A 13,901-nucleotide genomic window follows, 5' to 3' on the forward strand; every position below is an offset into this window, starting at 1 on the left:
ATTCCTTGATTTCAGTTACTTTGAACTGTTTCAAATGGAATAGTGCAATTTCTGTGCCACTAGTGGTATAAAATAGAATTGCAATCTGTTTGTCCTACCATACAAGATGACAGACTCATTGGCTAGTTTACTTTTCTTATTTTATTTTATTAAGAATTATTTTATGAGTGGAACATTCAAAAGAGCACCTGCTGAAAAAAACAGCTCAAACCAGCCTAGGCTGGTTGGCTGGTATTAGCTGGTTTAAGCTGGTTTTAGCTGGTAGTTTTTAGAAAAGTGGCCAAAACCCTTCTGAAACCAGCCTGCCGACCACCTAAAACCAGGCTTTTTTTTTTCACCAGGGACAGCTTTTATTTTATTTTAAAATGTCAATTTTGTTAATTTAATTTTTTTTTTATTCCATTTGGTGCCACCATAAGTGCAGAAATTACATTTAACCTTAGAGGAAAGGGGAATTTGGGGGAATATTGGGAATTTAATTGAAATAGTGTTGTGTATCATCAGTGAGCTTTTCACTAGACATACTAATGTCCAAAACCTCAGCTCACCTGTTCAAACTTCTGAGGCCTGGAGCCCGAGGCGGCATCATTTTCTTCAAGAATTCTTAAAGGTTGTCCTGTCAACAGTGATTTGGGCAGATTCAAGGAAAGTGAGAGACAAAATTCTTTTTCTATTATCATCATCCAGTATGTGAACACTTTCATAAGGAAGGAAGGAAGGAAGGTGTATGCAAAGTTTGCAGTGCTGTTTATTTACCATGTTTATGTTTACTTTAGGTATTGAGCTCAACCACTGCTGAAAAAAAAAAAACAGCTAAAACCAGCCTAGGCTGGTTGGCTGGTTTTAGCTGGTCAACCAGCCTGGTTTTAGCTGGTCAGCAGGCTGGTTTTCGAGGGGTTTTGGACACTTTCCTGGCCAGGCTGGTCTTAGGTGGTCAGGCTGGGAGACCACAAGCTAAAACCAGCTACTTCCAGCTTAAACCAGCTAAGACCAGCCAACCAGCCTAGGCTGGTATTAGATGTTTTTTTTTTCAGCATCAGCTGAAATAATGTAAATAATGAAAAACTTAATAACGTTGTCCATCCTTCATGTGTCTTCATGGGAATTACATCACTCACATAGTGGTGGACAGTAAAAAAGTAGTTTTACTTTGTTACTGTACATAAGCACATTTGTCAAGTATCTGTACTTTACTGGAGTAGTTTTATTTTGAGTAACTTTCACTTTTACTTCACTACATCCAAAGCCTACAAGATCATACTGTTTAGTTAACTACATTTAATAAAACACATTGTTACTCCTCATAATATAGCACGTGATCCGAGACGCAGAAGCGGTGTCTGATTCTTTTTTTTAATGAACCTGTTAAATCGGATCGCAAAATGATTCATTCATGAATTGGAATGATCCGATTGCAGCTGTTCTCGAGTCGACAACTCACTGATTCAAATGAGCCATTTAGAGCGAGTCTCCAGTGAACCTAGTTCGCAAGTAAGAATCTTGTGAGCGCGCGCTCGACTGATGCTGCGAAGTAAGTACGTTACTAATGTCGAATTTTAGGATTAATATTATTGTAACTGAAAATTACATTTAGGTCAAAACTGTTAGTTGTTTGTGAACTAAATCTTAAGCCCACTGAAATGCTTGAGGTCAGACACATCAGCATCCAAATATTTTTATTCCACCAACAAGATAGATTACATCTGAGGGAAAAAGAAAGGATGTGATGTTCAGAACATGGTACAGTAATTATCAAAGTGGGAAGTGATGCCCTCTGGGGGCATTTGGCCAGGAGTGTTTTTACAAAAAACAAAACAAAAAAAAAACCATTATGAAAATATATATTTTTCCTTAAAATGTTCTTCCTAACTTCAGGCATTATTGTCATATGTTAAATAACTGTGTCATTCTGCAAAACAAAAAGCTTTAAAACACTTTTTTCTTACTGGTGAAAATTAGATCAAATCTGTTTTCTCTCAGGAACAGCACAGTGTAAGCTTCAGAGTAAACATTACTACATCACTCTCGTCAATGTAGTCCATATCAACAACAAAAATATATCTTGACTCCATACAGTGGTTATTTTGGTAAAATCCCACGTATTTTGAGCAGTAGGATTATAAAAAAACTTAGTAGCCTATATAAAATTGCAAAATAAGTCTATCAGTACTTTTTTACCAGTATTTAAAGAAAAACAGTACTTTTGTACTTTTACTTGAGTAAAATTTACTTCTACTGGAGTAATATTTTATTATACATATCTGTACTTTTACTCAAGTACTTGATTTGTGTACTTCGTCCACCACTGTTAGAATGAGCGTCCAAACAGCTGATAAAAACATTACAGTAATCCACAAGTAATCTATATTATAAATGAATATAATTAACATGTTGTGAAGCAAAACCTGCTTGTTTGTACAAAACAAATCCATCATTACGATATTTATAACCTCAAACCATTATTTATAAAATACAGACCTCTATCCATGATATTGCTTTCTCCATTAAAAAAGCAATCTCATCTGAATCAGTAGAGAAATATAAATATATCTGTTCATAAGTAATAACAGTCCAAAACATTTCTAAACATATATTGTGGTAGATTTTAATGTGAGATGACAACAGGGGATGGATTTTTCACTTGGAGGAATCCTTATAATGGAATATGGATTGTTTAAAGTCAAAAAGGATTTGTTCAAACATGCAGCTTTTCACTTCACTAGATGCTAACTGATGGACTGAAGTCATGTGAATGACTTTTTGTATTATAGTGATGTTTCTATCAGCTGTTTAAATGCTCATTCTGACAGCACTGCAGAGGATCCATTGGTGAAGTATTGAAAGATTAGTTCACTTTCAGAACAAAAACTTACAGATAATTAACTCACCTCCTTGTCATCCAAGATGCTCTTTAGTCGTAAAGAAATGATGTTTTTTGAGGAAAACATTTCAGGATTACTCTCCATATAATGGACTTCAATGGTGCCCCAGAGTTTGAACTTCCAAAATGCAGTTTAAATGCAGCTTCAAAGGGCTCTAAAATGATCCCAGCCAAGGAAGAAGGGTCTTATCTAATAAAATGATTGGTTATTTTCTAAAAAACATTTTACATTTTTATACTTTTTAATCTCTATACACACAGAGCTAGACAAGACGATCACATGAGGTTAAAAAGTATATAAATTGTAATTTCTTTTAAAGAAAATAACCGTTTTGCTAGATTAGACCCTTCTTTCCTCAGCTCTGATAGTTTAGAGCTGCATTTTGGAAGTTCAACCTCGGTGGCACCAGAGGTCAATTATATGGAGAGAAATCTTGAAATGTTTTCCTCAAAAACCATCATTTCCTCACGACTGAAGAAAGAAAGACATGAATATCATCATTTGTAAATTTCTGTTCTGAAAGTGAACTACTTCTTTAAGAAACTTGAATGGCCTTGGATTTAAATGTTTTGGGTAAACTATTTCTTTAATTGAAACAAATGTCCTGAAATGATTCAGTTTCAGAATTTCATTTAAAAATGAAATCGCTGTGATGATCTTTAAGATGCTAAGGAAAGCGGCAACAGGGTTAATGCTGCTTAGCCATGCAGATGCGCAGAGTAAACAAGCCATTTACATTCCACAGTTGTCGCATTTTTCTAATCTAGTAGAGTTTGCGTTGTTAAATATGTATAGTTGCAAGATGTTGAGGGCATATTTGATCAGAATTTAACATAACATGATAAAACTGCTGATGAGTCAAAGACTGCAAATGAGCATTGGAAATGAACCTCAGATCAGCACAAATTTCAGCAGCTCTGCTTTAAAAAGGCTAATCCTCACGAAAACCACTGACTGAATGTCAAAAAGGAAATAAGCCAAAGTGGTGGTATTCTTCTCTTTATTTCTTTATCCGTGGGCTGTTTAAAGTGCTTGTGCATCGCGAGTGTTTATCAACAAAAGGAATTGAGAAAAGAGATCTGTGAAGCGTAGAGCACTGGCTATTAGTTTCTCTTAGCTGAGGATCCACATCACCAAGTTTAGTGATCCTTGAGACTAATAACATCTATTTAGGGATTTAACTCAATTTGCATTGTGTGTTAGACGGCCACAAACAAAAACACACACGGCGAACGGACTAAATCCATACCATGCTCTTCATTACTTTTGTCTGTAATGAGGTTGCAGTGTAATTTGTCAAAAATGGAAAAGATTGGTCTGTGAGTAAAATTGAAGATTGATAGCGGTAGAGGGAGGAAAAGACTGTAAGTGAGGGATTGAGAGAAAAAGACGAGGCAGACGCTCTGCCAAGGCCATTAAATCCAAAGGAAACTTTTTTCAGCAGCATGTAAGAAAGTTTTGTGATGGAATAGTGATTTTCAAGGTGATTAAAAAGCCATTACTGAAACGACTCTCTCAGGTAATTCGAAAGGTAGTTATTCAAACCCTTTTTGAGAAGCCTAGTAGGGAAGAGCACGCATTAAAGAAATGGCAGTTATTAGATGAAGATATTATGCAGGATTGCCCTTCTGAGAATGCGCCTAGCAGAAATATTCCGTCTTCCTTAAAACAGGCAAATCCTCCGCAATTGATTATTCTCGTGTCTGATTTTATTTTTATCACTGTTTCTCTCGGAATATTGAAACATCTTAGGAAAATAATGGACAATGTCTTTCTTTTATCAAGAGCAGCATATCAGCTCTGGATCTGGTTTAGAATGTCTGCGTGAGAATTTTAAACTGAAAGAGTTTGCCAATATGTAACTTTCGGATTGTTCTTTTAAAAACAGATGTGCAAATAATCTATTAGGTAGAAGTGAATGAAATTACTTTACATTCTTGTGCACAATTGTATATACTAACTATACAGACTGAGAAGATTTGTTCAAAACGCTAAGGCGAGGGATAAAAGCCTTTTTTAGAACATTAATGAACATTTCAGTTTTTTCACTGGGTTCTATAATAAATCTCAAATACATCTTCAACCCTCCTTTAACGAAGCAAATCTAAACCTTGAGATTTTCTCGACATTCATTGCACCAGCTGGGGACGCTTTCATGGTAAAAACATCTTTAAAATGAGACAACCTTGCAAAGTTTAGATCTCAAGTTGTATCCTTTTGGTGAAATGTGAAATGTAACTGCAAATGTATTCAAATCTAATAGATTGATTAAATAACACTTACAGAACGTCACTCGCCACTGCCAACGTTGGTTGTACCATAATGAGATTTTTGTCATTTCTAATTACAGTAAAACGAGGGGAAGTTTTTAGTGTTAATTTCATATTTCTGCTTCTGATTCCAGGCCTCATTACATACACATGAGCTACATCTCATTCTACATTAGTTTAATTAAAGATTTTTAAATACATCTTTATCGGCTGTATCATTAATACTAGATAATTGAGGATGAAGAGGAGAAACAAATGAAAGTGCACTTCTCTTCCATCTGTCCATCACTCCATTAAATGTAAGAGGATACAGAGTTCAGAAATGGAAAATTAATTGAAGTATCTAATTCAATTTCCTTCCTCATTTCTCACTTTGATTTAATTCCCCGAGATCTCTGCTTCCGTATCCTACAGGCTTCAAACTCCCTCATTCCACTGTACAGTGATTGCAATCAAACCAGCTCACCTATATGTGTCAGTTTGCCAGGTTTTTCTGACCTATCTGAACGGAATTAAATGAATGAGAAAGTTTAGAGACAAGGCTGAAAGTTTGCACTGCAGATCTGAGCTTGTGTAAGTTATCGCAAACTAGATTTCAGAACTATAGAGGCGTTAAAATAAGTGATTTAGTCAGGGGAGGTTATTTATTTGTGACACATACCCTGTCTGGCAGATAATAAAACTTTTCAGGCCTATCATTGACAGTGATTTGAAAAACTAGGAGACTGGCGAAGCAATTGTAACACTCTTTTACACCGTGCTTCATAAATCTCAGACTACTACAAATCTAAATGTTATATTTTGGTATTAGAAACATTTATATGTGCCAGATGTAAAAGTAGGCTTACCATTGAAGTATTTATGTTTCAAATTAGTCATGAATTACATAAAAAAGTCAGAATGTTACAATCAAATTACACAGTGTTTTTGGCAGTATAAGCGATTCAAATAACTCACTCATGAAGACAGTCTCTTGTCGATGTAACCTTCAGAAAGAGTGAAAATCCTTCTGAAATCCTTAACACAGAGGAACACAGGCAATTGAGGGTTTGCACTTACATCACGATTTGCCCAGTTACCTGGATGCGCAGCCATATTGGTGATACATGGATGTAAACAACAGCATGGGTTGCATGGTTAATGTACTACTGAATACGTTTTTCTGCTTATTTATGCTGTCTAAACCATGGGCAAAAAGTGTGGAAGCTGCTAAATCATATAGAGAAAGACTTAGTAAACAGGAAAGGCCACAATATTTTGCCAACAAAAGTTAATAGGTGGTAAAGGTACATACAAGCAGTGTTAATTAAGATATTAGCTTAATATTTCACCTACCTACCTGAATGTTGTCAAGATTTTTGCCCTGGAAATTCTGGTTCAGTTTGGGCAACCATAAACGCCCTCTGCTCCTCAGACTGTTTTTTTGCACTCTTCTTGATTTGTTTGAACTTTTGGCAGTCTATAGTACTCCAAATGTTTTTCCCGGTCTGACCAATTAGTACAGCCCAAAACATGACAATAATTGACTATTTTCAGCAGCAGGAATCAGCAAAATATCCAAGTTTGGTTCGGTCCAGTGGCATTGTTTACATTCAGTACCGCCAATATGGCCGATTGATGACGTGTTGTGAAAACTCTCTATTTTCTAACAGTTTAAGACCCAAAGCTTAGTCTAAACACATTTCATTTCAGCTGTTTTCCGAAATCAAATCACAATTCTTTACACAACGCAATAATTCTTTGCATTCTCATCTCAGAACTCATACAGCAAAACAATTGTACTCAGTTAAGTCAGTGTGTTTATAGAAACTTGCCTGAATAAAGGCAAGGACATTTGAATCTAACTTTACCGCCCCCTTGAGGTTTACTACCAATGCAGTTGTTACCAGAATGATGCAAGGCCACATGTTAAAGAGGTAATTCACTGCTGGCAAAATGGGATTTTAAAAAACTTGGCTGTCTATGCAGTTGAAATGTGTGAAACAGTGAAATCGGTGCCACATGACTAGAGAAAACAGAGAAAAGGGAATGTAGCGCTCCCATTTGGCAAAACTTAAACACCTTAACATCACACTGATCACACTGTCCGTGGGCGGGAATACAAAATATGCAGTTCTGTTTGTAGTTTTAACAAGAGCTCTGGAGCTGTCAAACGTCTGCTGGATGATGCATACATGGCGGCAGACTTTCTGACAAATAAACAAGGTTATCTGGATTCAGGCGAAAGATTACACATTGCTCCTTTTACATTTATTACCAACACCGTAAAGCTGCCGTCACATTACAATTTCTTCGGATACTGCAACGGTCGTGATATGACGCCACACTCTCTGGTGTCTCTTTAAAAACTTAAATTAAACATGTAATAAATAGTAATACATCAACAATAATAATAAAAAAACATACTGTAAACTCTAGTTTCCTGCAGTGCTGCAGTTTGAAATGTATGTACTTTTACTTCAGCTACAAGGTCATGCTGTGATGTATGGATCTTCTATTGGTCACAGGACACAGGTCAGAGTGTAATCAGCCCTTAAAGGGATAGTTCACCCAAAAAGACAAGTACCTCATGATTTACTCACCCTCAAGCCATCTTGTTGACTTTCTTCTTTCAGACAAATACATTCAGTTATTTTAAAAAATGTACTGGGTCTTCCAAGCTTTATAATGGCACAGAATGGCTGTTGGGATTTTTGAAGTCCAATAAAGTGCATCCATCCATCGTGAAAAGTACTCCACACAGCTCAGGGGGGTTAATAAAGACCTTCTGAAGTGAAGCGATGTCTTTGTGTAAGAAAAATATTCTTATTTAAAACGTTATAAACCGCAACCTCTAACTTCTGCTAACTGTCGTATGTACGTTTACGAGAGAGTGGTGTTTCAGAGGATGACATAGGATGTGGGCATAGCATAAGCTCCAGTGAAAATATTCTAGACTCATGTTTACAGCAAAGGAAAACCAGTCCCCTCTTGGCTTATATCGAAATCCTCCAACATTTTTTTTTTTTACAAATCCTTGTTTTGTACTTCTAATTTATGACCTTGTGTTTTGTTTTGCTCTCTCCTCTGCACTTCCCAGAGGTTGCTTTAGACTTTAACATTGTATTTTGAAGAGAACAGATGAACAGATGAGACTGTGTAACTGTTCATGTTTAACACCACACCCCACAGTGACAGCGATTTTAATATATTCTCATTTTTATGAACCAATATTGATTCGTAAATCCCAATCAATATTTTGGTCTATGCTGTTTGTTTTCGGTTGATGAATGAACAGTACATAGTACGCCATCCAATAAATCGGAATAGGCTAAGCTTTGTGTTACTTTTAATATGAAACAAAGTCTCAGATTTCAAATTCTGTCTATTTCGTTAGGAAATTCAAGCAATAAATACCATTTTTGCGCTCTTTAATGTGGCATGATACAAAAGATTTGTGACAGTTTCATTTTTGTTCTGGATCCTGTGCTCTGCTGCTACAATGGAACGCACTCGCTGGACAGGGGTGGGAATTACAGATCATCCTTAGCGTAATCTGTCAAATTGATGGATGGTGTTTAGATGACGGACAATTTTCGGTTAACGTGACCTTCTCGTAGTTTACGCTATGCCTACATCATCTGCTGAAACGCCACTCAGTTTATAAGATTTCAGTTTATAAAGTTTCAAATATGGATATTTTTTCTTACACAAATGCATTAAATCCCTTCAGAATGCTTTTATTAACCCCCAGAGTCATGTGGAGAACTTTTTTATGATGGATGGATGGATGCACTTTATTGAACTTCAAAATCTCAATAGCCATTCACTGCCATTATAAAGTTTGGAAGAGCCAGGCCATTTTTAAATATAACTCTGATTGAATTCGTCTGAAGGAAGAAAGTAATTTACAACTAGGATGTCTTAAGGGTGAGTAAATCATGAGGAAGTTTTTATTTTTGGGTGAACAACCCTTTTAACAATCAGAAAACGTTCCCCTTCAAGTATATACAAATGGGACTGCTTGTTGTTCTGTTCACATACTTACACAAGTATTTCTGGCCTGGCAATTCTAAGGCATCATTACTTTTGATAACAGAAGAGATATACTTGAGTTTCTCTCAAGTAAACTGATTATATTTTAATTAAGCATATGCTGAGTGTCATTAATCTGCTTGCTTGTTATTGTTTGTGAAAAATTTACTGTTATAATTGTGCCGTCTTCCTGTGATAGAATGAAAACAAACTGACTCCAGGTTTCACACATACTTCACATTTAGAAGGTGCAAATTGCATAGTTATAATAAAAGCAACTCATATGTATTCCACCAAACCATCGGTCTACCTGTTGGGATAAATACTATAATTCCTCGGCAGGTTTCACTAAATCCTGACATCCGTCTCAATCCAGGGAAGTCTGATCTGCCAGACATTTCTCGGCTGGCTTCCCTTTAGTTGTCTTGTCCCCCCTCTTTGCCAGGTGAATATCTTCTGAGGAGCTTTGGGTGAAAAATAACAGGCGCGGATTGGACTCGCCGCAAGTGGCAGTGTTTCAAACTCTAAATCCAGATTAGCAGGCTCTGTATGATCATTACCCAGCTACATACACAGAGAGGGATTACCACAGCATGGCTTTTTCAAGGCAAATATCAGTGTCTTCGCGAGAGCGAGGCTGACTAATGTGTGATAAATTCATTCGTGGATTCAGAGAGTGAAGCAAGAGGGAGCCATTTCTCAAATCATCCGCAGGGTTTTGGTGGGGATTCACAACGCGTCTTGGAGTATTACAGGAGCTGTGACTCACTGATGTTTAACTCAATATTGTAGACCTCACTGCTTGCATTTGAAAGCGGGTGGTTTTTGGATGTTTTAAGTGTAAAAACTGACTTAAAGGGGTCCTATTATGCTCTTTTACAAAGTCTTTATTTTGTTTTGGGGGTGCACTAGAACATGCTCTCATGCTTGGTGGTTCAAAAAACGCATTATTTTTCACATAACTTACATTATTACAATAGCTTTCTCCCAGCCTGGTGCAAATGGCTCGATTAGTTCCGGATTTGATGAAGAACCAACTTCCGAAAAATGAAATGTGTTGTGATTGGTTAGCAGTCCCACTGTGTAGCAATTGACGAACAGCTTAGATGGCATTTCATTCCTGCCACACCCTTTCCCAAAGCAGCAAGTTCTGTGTACAACAGCATAAGCTAAATTAAAGCGATTCTTATGTTTTAAATAAGGATATTTTTCTTACAAAAACACATTGGTTCGCAACAGGGGGCTTTTATTGACTTGTTCTATGGCTTCTGCCTCTTAGACTTCTTTTACATTTTTTTTTTTTTTGGCTTCTGCCTCTTCGACTTTGTCTCAGATTTCTACTTCTTCGACTTTTTTCTATGGTTTCTGCCTTGGTTTCTTTTCTATGGCTTCTGTCTCTTTGACTTTTTCCAACTTTGACTTCTTTAAAATGTTTTCTTTTTTTCCGGCTTCTACCTCTTCAACTTTTTCACCATTTCCTTTGACTTCTACATGTTCTATGGCAGGGCTGCTCAACCCTGCTCCTGGAGATCTACCTACCTGCAGATTTTTGTTCCAGCCCTGCTCCAATACAGCTGTCTGTAATTATCAAGTGCCACTTAAGAGATTAATTACCTCTTCAACTTTTCCACCATTTCCTTTGACTTCTACTTGTTCTATGGCTTCTGCCTGTTTGACGTCATTGAATGTTTTTTTTTTTTTTTCGGCTTTTGCCTCTTTGACCTAGTCTCAGATTTCTACTTCTTTGACTTTTTCTATGGTTTCTGCCTAGGTTTCTCTTCTATGGCTTCTGTCTCTTTGACTTTTTCCAACTTTTACTTCTTTATTTTTTTTTTCTTTTTTGGGTTATTATGGCAACGCTAAAAACAACAATAACAGCAATATGGTTTGCAATATAGATGCTGTCTTGCAATATGACAACATTGCCGTCACGCTGGATTATATTTCGTCTTCTAAAGCAGCGGCAGAAACGCAGGAAGCTGGAATGTGTGACTTTATTCTGTGCTACCGTCTCCACTGGTTTCAAATCTCAAAGAGGTGCGTATACTAGCCGTATATTGTCTTTTCACGCTTCATTTGCAGTTCGCAACAACACAAGCTTGTTTCTGCAACACGTTTGTTATGTCTTCCACAAAACGTCTGACGTGTTTACGTTTTACGTGGCATGAAAACGTGAAAAAGCAGAAATCCGATTTGAATAGGATTCCAAACCACATAGGAATATAGCTCGAAACGGATTTGACCAAATCGGATTTCATGTAGTTCATTGCTGTTCAGACTACCTAAATACGATCGGATTTCAATCGGATCTGCATACAAATTGGATTTGGGCTGACAGTCTGAATGAGACTTTTGACTTTTACCCAACTTTGACTTCTTTGATTTTTTTTTCGGCTTCTGCCTCTTTGACTTTTTCATAATTTCCTTCAACTTCTACTTGTTCTATGGCATCTGTCTATTTGACTTTTTTGATTTTATTGATTATTGTGCTAATTTATTTAATTATTTACATGTCAACGCTGTCGTCCACAAGAGCCGTTACTTGTAGTTCTTGAAAAGGGATTTTTTAAAATAAACTAAATATCTCCCTTTGGAGTGGACTTTGAGATTTGTAACTTTGTAGATGTTTTTTATGCCCAAACATACGCACCACACACTGACTAAAATGCAAAAAGTGAAAAAGCGTAATAGGACCTCTTTAAAATGTAGGACTGCCCCTCCAACTGACCTGCGAGAGTCTCTGATAGTTTCTTCATAAATCACTGGTATCATATTGACTTTTCTGTCCTCTTCAAATATTATATGCTTTGCTTCCTGGTTGACTTTCACACAGGATAAAACAATGTGATCTCATTCATTTCCTTTTCCACACTGTTCAAGCATACATTTTAAGACATGCAAATCATACAGTTTGATTAAAATATTACATTTACAGTTGAGGTCAAAAGCTTACATATTTGAATGCTGATGCTCCAGAAGGAAAAACTGTGCATTAAGAGCCTCGAGGTGAAAACTTTTCAAATTCAGCTTAAATTTCACATATTTTGTCTTCTGGGAAATATATAACTAGGGCAGTACTAAATAAAAAAAAAAATGATATTTAGGCAAAATAAGACAAATGTACACGTCTCCATTCTGTTCAAAAGTTTTCACCCTCCAGCTCTTAATGTTTTTTTTCTTCTGGAGCATCAGCGAGCGTTTGAACCTGCTGTAATGATTAACACTGTAAACGTTGGACCAACTGTAAATCGTTACATTTACCATTTATTTAAATGACACATTCATCAGTAAATGACACTGACATTATAAGGTTTTAGTGTTTATTCAAACATACAAAAGAATCTAAAAAAGTGATCTGAATGCATTTTCACAGTAAGAATTTGTTGTATTTATATTGTTTTTCATACTCACTTCCCTTATCAGTGCTCCCCTTGGGTCTTTGAATGTGTTTTACTTTTCAAAGACTCAAAGACACCGTGGTGCAATGGGTCGGTACTAAAGAGCGTCACTCCGTATGGCTGCTCATTTCAAAACATAGCGATGTGGGATCACACAATCATTAAACCTCCATTTAGAGTGTCAACATAATGGCTTCTGTCCTGTTCAGGGAAAAAGGAGCTATAACAGGAGGAATGGGAGCCGTGTACATGAACAAGCCAGAGAGAAAGGCCACAATGCAGCTCACAGTCCCATTGGCTGCCGAATCTGATATTCCTCACCCTCTCTTCACGCTCTGGAGTGTGTGCACGGAGCAGCCATTATACTTTCATCACTTTCTTAATGAGAAAAGGGCTTGATAACAGCGAGATCTCTCTGAAGACCGCTGGTAATATACCTACAGTGAACATGCTCGGTGTGATACCACCACAGACTTAATAGACTTGCTTTAGCATCGCAGTTTATATTTGTTCATACGCTGTAACACTATGATTGCAAGTGTAAATAATTTTCTACATTACACATGCTTAACCCATGGGCTCTCACACACCCTGCAGTTTAAAATCTGACTGACTCAGAGGCAGCAAACTGTGAAACTGAAATGAAAGCAAACCAAAAAAAGAAATGAGAAGAACAGAGATTCTGGCCTCAGGCAAAGCTAAGCGGTAGAGAGGAGCTTGTTTGTCTTAAGTATTTCACAACCAAGATTAACCTCTTGAGTACCAACTGTAGAACAACCACGGTCAACACTTTTATCACAAGAAACATAGTTTCTAACCAGAATTAGATCAAATTTAACACCACTGAATAAAAAATAAAAAAGGTAATTGCGTTTACATCTTGCAATTCTGACTTTGTTTCTTAGAAATGCGAGTTTATATCTCAACAGTTCTGTCTTTTTTCTCGCATTTCTGGTTTCTCTTACATTCTCTCAGTTGAGAGATATAAACTTGCAATTACAAGTTATAAATTCAAATTAGGACTAACATGTTCTCAAAATTGCGAGTTCATTTCTCACAATTCCGACTTATTATATTACTCGCAATTGCGTGTAATAAAGTTAGAATTGCGAGTTTATAAACTCAAAATTCTGAGAAAAAAAGTCACAATTGCAAAATTCAGAAAAAAAAATCAGAACTGTGTTTATATCTCACAATTTTGACTTTGTAACTTGCAATTCTGAGAAAAAAGTCACTTATGTGATATATAAACAATTATGAGAAAAAAAGTCAGAATTGTGAGTTTATATCTTGCAATTCTGACATTACTTACAATTGCATGTTTATATCATGGAATT

This window comes from Garra rufa, chromosome 22, assembly GCF_049309525.1.
Source record: "Garra rufa chromosome 22, GarRuf1.0, whole genome shotgun sequence".
In the NCBI taxonomy this organism is placed as follows: domain Eukaryota; kingdom Metazoa; phylum Chordata; class Actinopteri; order Cypriniformes; family Cyprinidae; genus Garra; species Garra rufa.